Below are 14,997 nucleotides of genomic sequence, written 5' to 3' on the forward strand. Positions count from 1 at the left end.
ACCCAATGGGATTTAATTGAATCATGGGGGTGGTTACCTTCATGCTCTTCTCATAACAGTGAGTGAGTTCTCATGAGATGTGGTGGTTTTATAAGTGGCTTTTCCCCTTTGCTCAGCACTCTTCTCTCCTGCCACCATGTGAAGAAGGATGTGTTTACTTCCCCTTATGCCATGATTGTAAGTTTCCTGAGACTTCCCCAGCCATGCCGAACTGTGAGTCAATTAAACCTCTTTCCTTTATAAATTACATAGTATTAGGCAGTTCTTTGGTTTTGTTTTGAGATGGAGTCTCACTCTGTCACCCAGACTGAAGTGCAGTGGCGTGATCGTGGCTCACTGCAGCCTCCATCTCCTGGGTTGAAACTATTCTCCTGCCTCAGCCTCGTGACTAGTAGGGATTACAGGCCTGGGCCACGATGCCCAGCTAATTTTTGTATCTTTAGTGGAGAAGGGATTTCACTGGCCAGGCTGGTCTCGAACTCCTCTCAGGCAATTCTTTATAGCAGCATGAGAACAAACTAATACAACAGGTAAGCTTTTTCTACTAGAAAGAAACTTCATGAACTTCTACAGATAGATAGTGTTACATCAGCAATAGTTACACAGGAGATATTTGGATCATTCATATCTTTCCAAATCCAATGAAATCATGTGATTTACTTATATTTACTTATAAACTAATTAACTTATTTACTTTTTCCTTTATTCAACAATTTAATGTTTACAGTGTTGACCATCTATGCCAATTATTCAACAACTGAATGCCACTGTGTAGATTCTGGTGATACCATTTACTTCTTCATCAATAAGAAAATAATGAAGTTAAGTTTCCACCAGGAGCCTAAAATGAATGAGTATAGATAGATAATAAATAAGTAAACACATAAAATCCAATATATCCATAATGTGATAAATACTATAATTAAATACACAGAGCTATAGGATAATTAGAAAGCTGGAATGTGCTAATTTCAGACAGTGGTAAAGAAAGTTGATATCTGGGAATATGACATTTGAGCCAAAACAAAGTTAGCTACTCCAATGCCTTTTCATGAGTTCTCCTTCCTTTTGATTTATTGTAAATTTGTCTTCAGGAAATTTCCTCTCTTCACTCATTTATTTAAACATTTGCTATATGGTGCTTTATACAGAATACTAGTCTGAGATGCATAACAGAAGATAAAAATTTAACCCCTATATTAAATGTTACTTTTTAAAAATAAATTATTGACACTGCGTAACATGTGAGCCACGAGCCATTTATATCACTGTCTCAATTGCTGGTCTTGTCAATATTCCATCTCCTGTTGAGAAACAAACAACAGATGGGGTACCCTACTGCCTGAGCGAAACATACATCTGATTTCCTATCCACTGATATCCTCTTTTCAGACTTCTCTTCATTAACACATTATTGCTTCAAATCATTAGCGCACTTTTGTAGGTTTTAGCGGGTGCTCTCAATTTATGATCTCTCTCAGAATCTTCTAAGATTCTCCTTAAGAAAGAAAATTTTCAAAACTTACCCCACAAAAAATTCTAATATAATAGATTTCTAGCACATTCCAAGAAAATCTAGTTTTAACAATCACCAGAGATGATTTTAATGTAGAGAGTACTCAAAATGCATTGATAAAAATGGGTCATGCCATTTTTCACATGATTATGTCATACTCTCTTGCTGTTTTGGCATGGCAGAAACCAACAATTTATTTACTTATTTGCTATTATTTTATTTCAAAAGTTTGGGAGAAGCAGGTGGTTTTGGGTTACACAGATATGTTCCTTAGTGTTGATTTCTGAGATTTTGGTGTACCTGTCACCTGAGCAGTGTACAGTGTACCCAATGTGTAGTCTTTTATCCCTCACCCCCACTCCCATCTTTCCCCCTGCATCCCAAAATCCATTATATCATTCTCATGGCTTTACAGCCTCATAACTTAGCTCCGACTTGTAAGTGAGCACATGCGATATTTAGTTTTCCATTCCTGAGTTACTTCACTTAGAATAATGGTCTCCAACTCCTTCCAAGTTGCTGCAAATGCCATTATTTTATTCCTTTTCTATGGCTGAGTAGTATTCCATGTTGTATACATCAACATTTTCTTTTCCCAGTGTTTGTTTGATGGGCATTTAGGCTGGTTCCATAATTTTGCAATTGCAAATTGTGCTACTGTAAAGGGGTGGGCAAGTGTCTTTTTCATATAAAGACTCATTTTCCTTTGTGGATTTTCTTGTGGAATTGTTGGATCAGATGGTAGTTCTACTTTTAGTTCTTTAAGGAATCTCCACACTGTTTTCCATAGTGATTGTACTAGTTTATATATTTCCACCAGCAGTATAAAAGTGTTACCTTTTCACCACATCCATGCCAACATCTATTTTTTTTTTTAATTATGGCTTTAGGCAAAAGAAAAAATAAGCAGAGTAACCAGACAATCCACAGAGTGGGATAAAATATTTGCAAACTATACATCTGACAAAGGACTAATATCCAGAATCTACAAGGAACAATTTGTTTGTCAAAAATAAAAAATAAAAATTATTTCAATAGCTTTAGGGGTACAACTGGTTTTTGGTTACATGGATGAATTGTACACTGGTGAAGTCTGAAATTTTACTGCACCTGTCACCTGGGTAAAGATACCAACAGTTTGAAGACTTCTATAGAAAGTAATTCTGTATGTAGTGCTTTTCAAGGTAAAGAGAAGGATAATGGTTGGCAGAAGGGACATCTAACAAGATTGCATGTTTGGCAGAAAGCACAGCAAGTACAAAAGGAGTTATTATCTATGAAAACAATACAAAAGAAATGTGAAGAACTACAGAAGAATATAAAGAACTTGGAATAAGAAGTGGTAAACCTTGAAAGCCACACAGAAATGAATATGGCAGAATGTGGACAATTAGAACAGCATGAATCGGAGACTAAAGAAAGAGCAAGACAGGAAATAGTTGAAAAATTAAATGAAATCTATCTAGTTTTACGGAACTAATGAGAGAGAGACTAGCAGAGGTCAGTACCAAACTTCTTGTGGAGAAAGAGCAGACCATATCTTTATTTACTAATCATACTACAAGGCCAGTCCTACAGTCACCTTATGTTGGAAATCTTAATAGTTTAGGGCTCTACAGAAAACATATTCCAAGAGAAAACTTAATGATCCCTACCTCAGGCCCACAGACTTCAAATAACAGAATAAAGAACTACTTGTTGAAGATACAGCAAGAGTTGCAAGAAAGTACAACCAGAGAACTAAAAAAAGATACTGCTGGATTTTAATCTGGATCCTATGTAGCTTCTCCTCTAGGGTCTACTGATGAGTCAGATTTCAATCAAGATCTAGATTGGAAAGTATCATGAGAATATGTAGAGATTTTTAAAAAACTATATGAACTGAAAGATAACATTTTACAGGGTTGTTTTTAAAAAAATAAAGTTCCTCTAAACTTTTATTGTTTTATTTTATTACCATAACTATTAAGGCCATGCCTCATTCCCAAGTACTTGGAAGGAGTATGAACATACAAATTTACAGAGCACGTTTCCTACATGAGCACTTGAAACCCTCTTAGCTGAACAAACACACTCCAAGTCTGGGCATGTCTGAGTATTAGACAATATCAGATTCCTCACTTATTTCTCTTCTTTAGACTTTGCCTTCTCAAATATACGTTATTAATTCCTATTAATAAAAGAGATTTTTCTGACTACGGTGGCCTAAAGTACATTTCATGCAATTCCAATAACTCTAAAAGATAAAAAACAATAATAATAAGTTAAATTATATTAGAATTGGATGGTGCCTTAAATAATTTAGTTTATTCCAAACATTTCTAAAAACCGAGGAGATTAAATAAATTGCTTCATGTAACCCATTTAATTAGTGGTCCATCTAGATTATCTTCTAATCCATGAAATGATGCTCTCTTGAGCAAGCCATATTTATTAATAAGAGATCACATTTAGTAAGAACAAGGTATTTCATGTTTTTGCTTTTCTTTTTCTTTTTATGACAAAACTGATTTCAGAATCAGTTTGTAAACTGCTGCAGACCATGGCCAAAACTTCCTCTGTATTCCCCTCAGAAGTGACTGACACATAGTGGTTATTCCAAAATGATATATACCACATTCTTTTTTCTCATTATTTTTTCTTAATAGCTACCCATATAGAAACCCACAGTATAAATCCATGTGTGTTAACAGAAAAACAAAACAAAACAAAACAAAACCATTATTTGGAAAAAGGATAAAAAGGAGGGAGAGACAGAAAAATGGGCACAAGGAAAAGCAACCAGACCAAGCTAAGCAGGTTGCTTGGTAACACCAGGTTCAAGGTTTTTGTTCTTTTAAAAAGCTTCACATTTCTGATAGGATACCGAGCACCATCTAGTGGTTGTATTTCAAATTCAAACAATCCACACTTTCAGGCTCATTTTCAAACAAAATTAAAATGTAGTACTTTGTTTGTTGGTTTTTGTTGTTGTTTTGGTAAGATGCAACTCTCCAGTTCTGAAATACATAGAGACTCAGTGAAAGAGACAGAAATTGTTTTGTGTGCATGTGCAAAATGTAGACTTGGAAGATTTGTGATTATAATTTACTGAAGGGTCTTTTAGAAAATACTATTTATAGCAAAAGACCAATCATATGAGATTTGCTTAAAACTTTTGAATAATATGTGCATAATATCTAAAATTACAAGTTTATTCTGTCAAATATATAAAAGTATAAGTGTGTGACACACTCAGAGCTCTATTGAAATAAAGTACCCATTTTGATTAATTTGCATTGATTAATTTGTATTACAGAGAGAAACAAAGAGAGAAGAAGGAAGGGAGGAAGGGAAAGAAAGAAGAAAGATAGAGAAAGACCCCTTATTTTGTAGAAATTTGGTGCATTTGCAAGGGAGATGGAGGTTCAACTTTATAAATACTTTTAATACCAATAATATTGAGCTTGCTTTGGGTATTAGCTATCCAAACATAGGTATAAATGAAAAACTATACTCAAAGTAAAACTTACTGTATTCCAAAGATATACTCACAACAAAAACTTGGCCAAGATTATTCATTTTACACATTTCATTCAAGCATAATAATACCTTGTTTTTGAAGCCTGTGTAAGTTATGTATATTCCAATATTGTAAAACTCTCTTAAATCTCTTAAATCTTAAAACTCTCTAAAGCTTTGGGGTGAAGATTTTCAGATTTTACATTTTAGTTTTAATATTTTGAGAATCTTTTTATATCACATATATAGGAGCCAGGCTGGAGAAATACTAAGACCTGGAAGAAAAGAGGTCTGCAAAGACGATTTACATAAACATCAAGACCTCAAATAAAGTAATAAGCTTTCGGCAATTTTCCAGGATATTTTCTCTCCTTGTACTGTTCATTTCGCCATCCTTGTCCAAAAGAAGTCTTTTTCATCCCACAAGACTTAGAGTCACTTGCAAAACAAAAACAAAAAACTTTTGGCCGGGCGCGGTGGCTCAAGCCTGTAATCCCAGCACTTTGGGAGGCCGAGGCGGGTGGATCATGAGGTCAGGAGATCGAGACTATCCTGGTTGACACAGGGAAAAGGGAAGGGAAGTGAAAAAAGAAGGGAAAAGGGAAGGGAAGGAAAACTACCTTAAAAAACAAAGAACGCTATTATTTTTGATATTTGGATATCATTGTGTAGAAATTTTCAACCACAAACATTTCAAATTCTAGAATACAAATGCTACAGGAATTTTGGACAGTTTTTTTTTCCCCTGTAAAGAAGGAAAGAAAAATTTTTCCTGTGAAGAAGGAAAGAGAAATTGGATAGTACCTTCGGGAGGATGTGGGATCAAGAAAGATTTGTATTCTTTGGCTGACTTTTTTGCCTGGCATTATAGTTCGTGCCTGTAATCCTAGCACTTTGGGAGGCCAAGGCCGTAGAATTGCTTGAGGCCAGAAGTTCAAGACCAGTCACAGCAACATAGTGAGACCTTGATGCTACAAAAGTAAAAATAAAAATTTAGCCAGTCATGGTGGTGAGCACTTGTATTCCTAGCTACTCTTGTGAGGCAGGAGAGAAGGAGAAGATACCTTGAGCCCAGGAGCTCCAGGTTACAGTGATCTGTGACTGTACCACTGAACTCCAGCCTAGATGAAAGAAACACTATCATATATATATATGTGTGTGTGTGTGTAATCTTATGTGTATACAATTTATATTTCAACTTATGTAATCTCATAAGGTCAGTAAATTCTTTCCTCAAAATGCTATTATTCTTAATATTTAATAGCTACTGTCTTTCTACATATTTTTCTCCATTCTTTCTGCTATTTTCTCTGGTTTTCATTGTTACAGGTCTTTACCCTTCCTCCCTGAAATTGTATTAACTAGGCTACTAAGTCTCATGCAAAGTATTTACTAGACATGATATCCTCAAAAATATTCATTTATGAGTTGTCATAAGCCATAGGAAAATATGTATGAACACATGGATGAATATATGTTTGTCATATTTCAAACCACAAAGTGCATGGGAAAGGATGGGAGAGTGTCAGAATTGAGTGTTTTCTGAAGTTCAGTAAGTTCACTGGAAAAATATAGAACCCTGTAGAACTCGTGGTGAAGGATAAGATTGGAAGATATTTTACATTTTATGTCTAATTTATAGTTGAATTAACCAGTTTTTTCCACTCTTATCTTGTCATCAATTTATAGTTATTATGTCCCAGTTCTTTTTGACATTTCATAGCCCCTCTTTCTTTAACCTGATATTCTTAAAAGCACACCCAATAACTTTTGCTTTTCTCCATATATACACATCACAAAAGCTGAGATAAAAAACATACCATGTTTTAAAAATTTTTATTAAATAGTATATCCATTTATATTTTTTAACTAAAATCATGTACCTATTAATTTAATGAAACTGCATATATCAAGATAAATCAGTGAAGTAAAATTTAATATTATGGAGCATACTATAAAAATATAAAATAATATATAAAGCTCTTTACTATTAAAAGAAATTCAGAATAAAATATCTGTGCCTCAATAAAGAAAAAAAAGATTGAACACTCTAGTGTATTAAATTATATGTAACATGTTGGAATATAGATACTTTCATGGTATTACTTGTGTCTGATGGAAATTTGAAGAGTCACATAAATAACTAATAGATGAAATTATACTGTAAATAACACACCTATAAAAATGTCCAGGGAAGAAAGGAAAACCTGAAATGCAATATAAAACTCAATTATTTTGTGTTCTAAAGAGCAGCCTGTCATCAATGATATTACAAAGGAGACAATACTCTATCTCAACAGAACTAACAGTGGCTGACTGACACAACCATAATGCAAAACAAATTTCTTTAGACAGATTTATGCAGTAGCTGAGATGTCTATTTTGTGCATCTTCAGCTTTTATCTTCTGCAAACTATATGCTAGTATATAGATCCCGCTATATCCACCTCATCAAAAAAACTAAAGATAACCTATGTTTTTAAAATATCAGTTGTCGATTTTTAAAATATCAGTTAAAGAGAAAGCAAAATGAAACAAAATAAAGTCATATACATTTCAACAGTAATGATTATGGAGCTGCAAGTGCATCTGGTAAATGCAAAGAAAATTAAAGTGAACAAAGACAATTTTTCAGACAAAAAAGTTTTCTATGCAGCTGTTTGAGACAGGAGAACCTTAAAATTTACTGGACATTTGGCCAGGTACAGTGGCTCACGCCTGTAATCCCAGCACTTTGGGAGGCCGAGGCTGGTGGATCACGAGGACAGGAGACCATCCTGGCTAACATGGTGAAACTCCGTCTCTACTAAAAAATACAACAAATTAGCTAGGCGTGGTGGCAGGCGCCTGTAGTCCCAGTGAATCGGGAGGCTGAGCTTGAGCAAGAGAATGGCGTGAACCCAGGAGGCAGAGCTTGCAGTGAGTTGAGATAGTGCCACTGTACTCCAGCCTCCAGCCTGGGCAACAGAGCAAGACTCCGTCTCAAAAAAACAAAAACAAACAAACAAACAAAAAACTAGACACTTGATGACGTTTTAGTGTGTGAAACACTAAAAATAAATTTTTCTTAAACAAGAAATTTAAAAATCTGGATATTGAGGTGCATTGAAATATGTCAGATACCCTGAGAAATATTTGCCTGCATTTTATCACTGTAGTTACTATATTTCACAGTCAAGTTCCTTCTCCAAATTTTGCTCCAGTTCTCTTCAGCAAATTTTATTCCGCGCTTCCACTCTTAATCTGATCTTTTTCTTAATTTAAACGTATTCAAAGAGAAATGACTTTGTGATGGCTAATTTTATATGTCAACTTCACAGAGCTATGGGATGCCCAGATAGCTGATAAAATATTATTTCTGGATATTTCTGTGAGTGTGTTTTGGAACGAGATTAGCATTTGAATTAGTAGTCTGAGTAAAGAAGATTCAACTGTTGCAGGTCCAAATAGAACTTAAAAGCTAAGAGACAATTTGCTCTTCCTTCTTTGAGCTGGGACATTCATCTTCTCCTGTCCTTGGACGTTGGAGCTCCCAGTTCTTCAGCCTTTGGTCGCTGGTACACAAACAACCCCCTGCTTCTAAAGCCATTAGACTAGAACTGGGAGTTACAGATCTACTCCCCTTGTTCTCAGACCTTGAGACTCAGGTTGAATTATAACACCAGCTTTCCTGGTTCTACAGACTGCAGGTAGTAGATTGTGCGAATTCTTGGCCTCCATAACCACTTGGGAAAATACAGCAAATCTCCATACTATAAAATATGTGATAATTCATAAGGTTATTTACTATTAAAAGGAATCCAGAAAAAATATCTATGCCTCTTTCTACATATTTCTCTCTCTGTACATGTGTATATGTATGTGTTATTTGTATGTGTGTGTATACACTATTTTATGGGTATACACACACATAAAAGGGAACTTCAGGGTTCCCTGAAGAACCCTGATAAATACAGATTCCCTAGTTCATCTTTTCTGAGATAAGTCTAAGTTGTTCTCATTTTGTGTTCAATCACACCTCCTCTTGAAAAACACTATTAAGAGGGTTTAGGGGGCTATTCAGAGGAAGGAAGTGCCTTCAGAAAAGATGCTAGAGAAAGGTAAATTCTAAACCTTGTATCACAGTGTTCTTTAGTAATGGCATCACGCTGGGATCTTTGAAGAAATGCAGAACCCTAAGACAGAATCCTAGGCTTATTCCAGACCTACTGAATCTAAATCATCACTTTAACAAGTACATGATTCTAATGCACATTAATCATTGAGTAGTGCTGGCCCAAAATACGTGTATGTGAAGTCAATCCAATCTACTAGAAAGGTACTGAAGCAAAATTTGGACTTAATAATATGCAAGCATGCTTCATGTGAATATAGTTAGGAAGATATTAACCTGAAATATAACTAGGGTGTGGAAATGGGAAGTTTTCATACACCTGTGAAACTGAAAGCAGAAAAATTAAAATTTTACAGATATAACTGTGGTAAACATTTCAATTAGTTGATATAATATTGTTAAATTTAAAAAGTATAGGTATTTTTTATCTGATAAAATGATAAATGGTTAGCTACAAAGTATTATGCATGGATTGATAGATAGGTTGTCAGATAAATACTTTTTTAACCATTTAAGAGTAGACTGCAGGTGCACTGGCAAGATGGCTGAATAGAAAAGCTCTGGTCTGCAGGTCTCAACAAGATAGATGCAGAAGGCTGGTGATTTCTGCATTTCCAACTGAGGTACCAAGTTCATCTCACTGGGATTGGTTGGACAGTGGGTTCAGCCCAAGGAGTGCCAGCCAAAGCAGGGTGGGGTGCTGCCTCACCCAGGAAGCACAAGAGCTCAGAGAACTCCCTCTCCTAGCCAAGGGAAGCCATTAGGGACTGTACCGTGCACTCAGACCCAGATAGTGTCCTTTTCCCACAGTCTTCACAACCTACAGACCAGGAGATTCCTCCAGTGCCTACACCACCAGGGTCCTGGGTTTCCAACGCAAAACTAGGAGCCCATTTGGGCAGACACTGAGCTAGACGCAGTTTTTTTTTTCATACCCCAGTGGCGCCTGGAATGCCAGCAAGACAGAACCATTCACTTCCCTGGAAAGGACGCTGAAGCCAGGGAGCCATGTTGTCTGGCTCAGTGGGTCCCACCCCCACGGAGCCCAGCAAGCTAAGATCCACTGGCTTGAAATTCTCGAACCACTACAGCAGTCTGAGCTATACCTGGGACACTCGAGCTTGGTGGGGAGAGGGGTATCTGCCATTGCTGAGGATTGATTAGGCATTTTAACCTTCACAGTGTAAACAAAGCCACAAGAAAGTTCAAACTGGGCAGAGCCCACCAGCAGCTCAGCAAGGCTGCTGCTGCCAGATTGTCTCTCTAGATTTCCTTCTCTCTGGGCAGGGCATCTTTGAAAAAAATGGCAGCAGCCCCAGTCAGGAACTTAACAGATAAAACCCCCAACTCTCTGGAACAGAGCACCTAGGGGAAGGGGCAGTTGTGGGCTCAGCTTCAGCAGACTTAGACATCCCAACCTGGCAGCTCTGAAGAGAGCAGCGGATCTCCCAGCACAGCGTTCCAGCTCTGATAAAGGACAGCCTGCCTCGTCAAGTGGGTCTCTGACCCCCGTGTATCCTAATTGGGAAACACCTCCCATTAGGGGCCAACATACACGTCATACAAGAGAGCTCTGGCCGGCATCTGATGGGTGCCCCACTGGGACGAAGCTTCTAGAGGAAAGAACATGCAGTAATCTTTGCTGTTCTGCAGCCTCTGCCAGTGATACCCAGGCAAACTGGGTCTGGAGTTGACCTCCAGCAAACTCCAGCAGACCTGCAGCAGAGGGGCCTGACTGTTAGAAGGAAAAATGACAAAAAGGAATAGAATCAACATCAACAAAAAAGACATCTGCTCAGAGACCCCCATCTGAAGGCCACCGACTTCAAAGACCAAAGGTCGATAAATCCACGAAGATGGGGAGAAATCAGAGCAAAAAGGCTGAAAATTCCAAAAACAAGAATGCCTCTTCTCCTCCAAAGGATCACATCTCCTCACCAGCAAGAGAACAAAATTGGATGGAAAATGAGTTTGACGAATTGACAGAAGTAGGCTTCAGAGGTGAGTAATAACAAACTCCTCTGAGCTAAAGGAGCATGTTTTAACCCAATGCAAGGAAGTTAAGAACCTTGAAAAAAGGTTAGATGAATTACTAACTAGAATAACCAGTTTAGAGAAGAACATAAATGAGCTGATGGAGCTGAAGAACACAGCATGATAACTTCATGAAGCATACACAAGTATCAATAGCTGAATCGATCAAGCAGAGAAAGGATATCAGAGACTGAAGATCAACTCAATGAAATAAAGTGAGAAGATCAGATTAGAGAAGAAAGAGTGAGAAGAAATGAACAAAGCCTCCAAGAAATGTGGGACTATGTGAAAAGACCAAATCTATGTTTGATTGTTGAACTTGAAAGTGACAGGGAGAATGGAACCAAGTTGGAAAACACTCTTCAGGATATTATCCAGGAGAACTCCCCAATCTAACAAGACAGGCCAACATTAAATTCAGGAAATACAGAGAATACCACAAAGATACTCCTCAAGAAGAACAACCCCAAGATACATAATCGTAGATTCATCAAGGTTGAAATGAAGGAAAAAATATTAAGGGCAACCACAAAGAAAGGTTGGGTTACCAACAAAGGGAAGCCCATCAGACTAACAGTGGATCTCTCTGCAGAAATCCTACAAGCCAGAAGAGAATGGGGGCCAATATTCAACATTCTTAAAGAAAAGAATTTTCAACCCAGAATTTCACATCCAGCCAAACTAAGCTTTATACACTAAGGAGAAATAAAATCCTTTACAGACAAGGAAATGCTGAGAGATTTTGTCACCATCAGGCCTACCCTGCAAGAGCTCCTGAAGGAAGCACTAAGCATGGAAAGGAACAACTATACTGGCCATTGCAAAAACATACCAAATTGTAAAGACCATTGACGCTATGAAGAAATTGCATCAACTAACAGGCAAAATAACCAGCTAGCATCATAATGGCAGGATCAAATTCACACATCACAACATTAACCTTAAATGTAAATGGGCTAAATGCCCCCAATTAAAAGGCACAGACTGGCAAATTGGATAGAGTCAAGACCCCTCAGTGTGCTGTATTCAGGAGACCCATCTCATGTGCAAAGACAAACATAGGTTGAAAATAAAGGGATGGAGGAATACTTACCAAGCAAATGGAAAGCCAAAAAAAAGCAGGGGTAGCAATCCTAGTCTCTGATAAAACAGACTTTAAACCAACAAAGATCAAAAGAGACAAAGAAGGGCATTACATGATGATAAAGGGATCAATGCAACAAGAAGGGCTAACTATCCTAAATATATATGCACCCAATACAGGAGCACCCAGATTCATAAAGCAAGTACTTAGAGACCTACAAAGAGACTTAGACTCCCACACAATAACATTGGGAGACTTTAACACCCCATTGTCAATATTAGACAGATCAACAAGAAAGAAAATTAATAAGGATATCCAGAACTTGAACTCAGATCTGGACCAAGCAGACCTAATAGATATCTACAGAACTCTCCACCCAAAACCAACAGAATGTAGATTCTTCTCAGCACCACATCACACTTATTCTAAAACTGACCACACAATTGGAAACACTCCTCAGCAAATGCAAAGAATGGAAATCATAACAAACAGTCTCTCAGGCCACAGTGCAATCAAATTGCAACTCATGATTAAGAAACTCAAAACCAAACAACTACGTAGAAACTGAACAACCTGCTTCTAAGTGACTATTAGGTAATGAAATAAAGGCAGAAATAAAGATGTTCTTTGAAACCAATGAGAACAAAGACACAATGTACCAGAATCTCTGGGACACGTTTAAAGTAGTGTGTGGAAGGAGATTTATAGCACTAAATGTCCACAAGAGAGAGCAGCAAAGATCAAAAATCGACACCCTAAAATCACAAAAGAACTAGAGAAGCAAGAGTAAACAAATTCAAAATCTAGCAGAAGACAAGAAATAATTAAGATCAGAGCAGAACTGAAGGAGATAGAGAGACATGAAAAACCCCTCAAAAAAATCAATGAATCCAGAAGCTGTTTCTTTGAAAAGTTCAACAAAATAGATAGATCATTAGCCAGACTAAGAGAAAAGAAAAGAGAGAAGAATCAAATAGATGCAATAAAAAATGATAAAGGGGATATCACCACCAATCCCACAGAAATACAAACTACCCTCAGAGAATACTATAAACACCTCTACACAAATAAACTACAAAATCTAGAAGAAGTGGACAAATTCTTCTAGTGGACACATACACCCTCCCAAGACTAAACCAAGAAGTCAAATCCCTGAATAGAACAATAACAAGTTCTGAAATAGAAACACCATTTAATAGCCTCCCAACCAAAAACATGTTCAGGACCAAATGGGTTCACAGCCAAATTCTACCAAAGGTACCAAGACGAGCTGGTACCATTTCTTCTGAAACTATTCCAAACAACAGAAAAAGAGGGAATCCTCCCTAACTCATTTTATGAGGCCAGCATCATCCTGATACCAAAACCTGGCAGAGACACAACAAAGTAAGAAAACTTCAGGTCATTATCCCTGATGAACATCGATGTGAAAACCCTCAATAAAATACTGGAAAAACGAATCCAGCAGCACATCAAAAAGCTTATCCACCATGATCAAGTGGGCTTCATTCCTGGGATGCAAGAGTGGTTCAACATACCCAAATCAATAAATGTAATCCATCGCACAAACAGAACCAATGACAAAAATCATATGATTATCTCAATACATGCAGAAAAGACTTTTGACAAAATTCAACAACGTTTCATGCTAAAAACACTCAATAAACTAGGCATTGATGGAATGTATCTCAAAATAATAAGAACTATTTATGACAAACCCACAGTCAATATCATACTGAATGGGCAAAAACTGGAAGAATTCCCTTTGAAAACGGTATAAGACAAGGATGCCCTCTCTTACCACTCCTATTCAACATGGTATTGGAAATTCGGGCCAGGGCAATCAGACAAAAGAAAGAAATAAAGGGCATTCAATTAGGAAAAGAGAAAGTCAAATTGTCTCTGTTTGCAGAAGACATGATTGTATATTTAGAAAACCTCATTGTCTCAACCCAAAATCTCCTGAAGCTGATAAGTAACTTTACCAAAGTCTCAGGATACAAAATCAATGTGCAAAAATCGAAAGCATTCCTATACACCAATAACAAACAGAGAGCCAAATCATGAGTGAGCTCCCATTAACAATTGCTACTAAAAGAACAAAATACTTAGGAATACAACTTACAAACCATGTGAAGGACCTTTTCCAGAAGAAGTACAAACTGTTGCTCAAGGGAATAAGAGAGAACACAAACAAATGGAAAACATTCCATGCTTGTGAATAGGAAGAATCAATATCAGAAAAATGGCCATAATGTCCAAAGTACTTTATTGATTTATTGCTATCCCCGTCAAGCTAACATTGACTTTTTTTCACAAAAATAGAAAACTACTTTAAATTTCCTATGAAACAAAAAAATATCCAGCAAAATCAGGACAATCCTAAGCAAAAAGAACAAAGCTGGATGCATCACACTACCTGACTTCAAACTATACTACAAGCCTACAGTAACCAAAATAGCATGGTACTGGTACCAAAACACATATATAAACCAATAGAACAGAACAGAGGCTTCAAAAATAATGTCACACATCTACAACCATCTGATCTTTGACAAATCTGACAAAAACAAGTAATGGGGGAAGAATTCCTTATTTAATAAACGGTGTTGGGAAAACTGGCTAGCCATATGCAGAAAGTTGAAAATGTTTCCCTTTATTGTACCTTATACAAAAATTAACTCAAGATGGATTAAAGACTTAAACATAAGACCTAAAACTGTAAAAACCCTAGAAGAAAACCTAGGC

The sequence above is a fragment of the Papio anubis genome, chromosome 5 (genome assembly GCF_008728515.1).
Source record: "Papio anubis isolate 15944 chromosome 5, Panubis1.0, whole genome shotgun sequence".
Classification (NCBI taxonomy): Eukaryota; Metazoa; Chordata; class Mammalia; order Primates; family Cercopithecidae; genus Papio; species Papio anubis.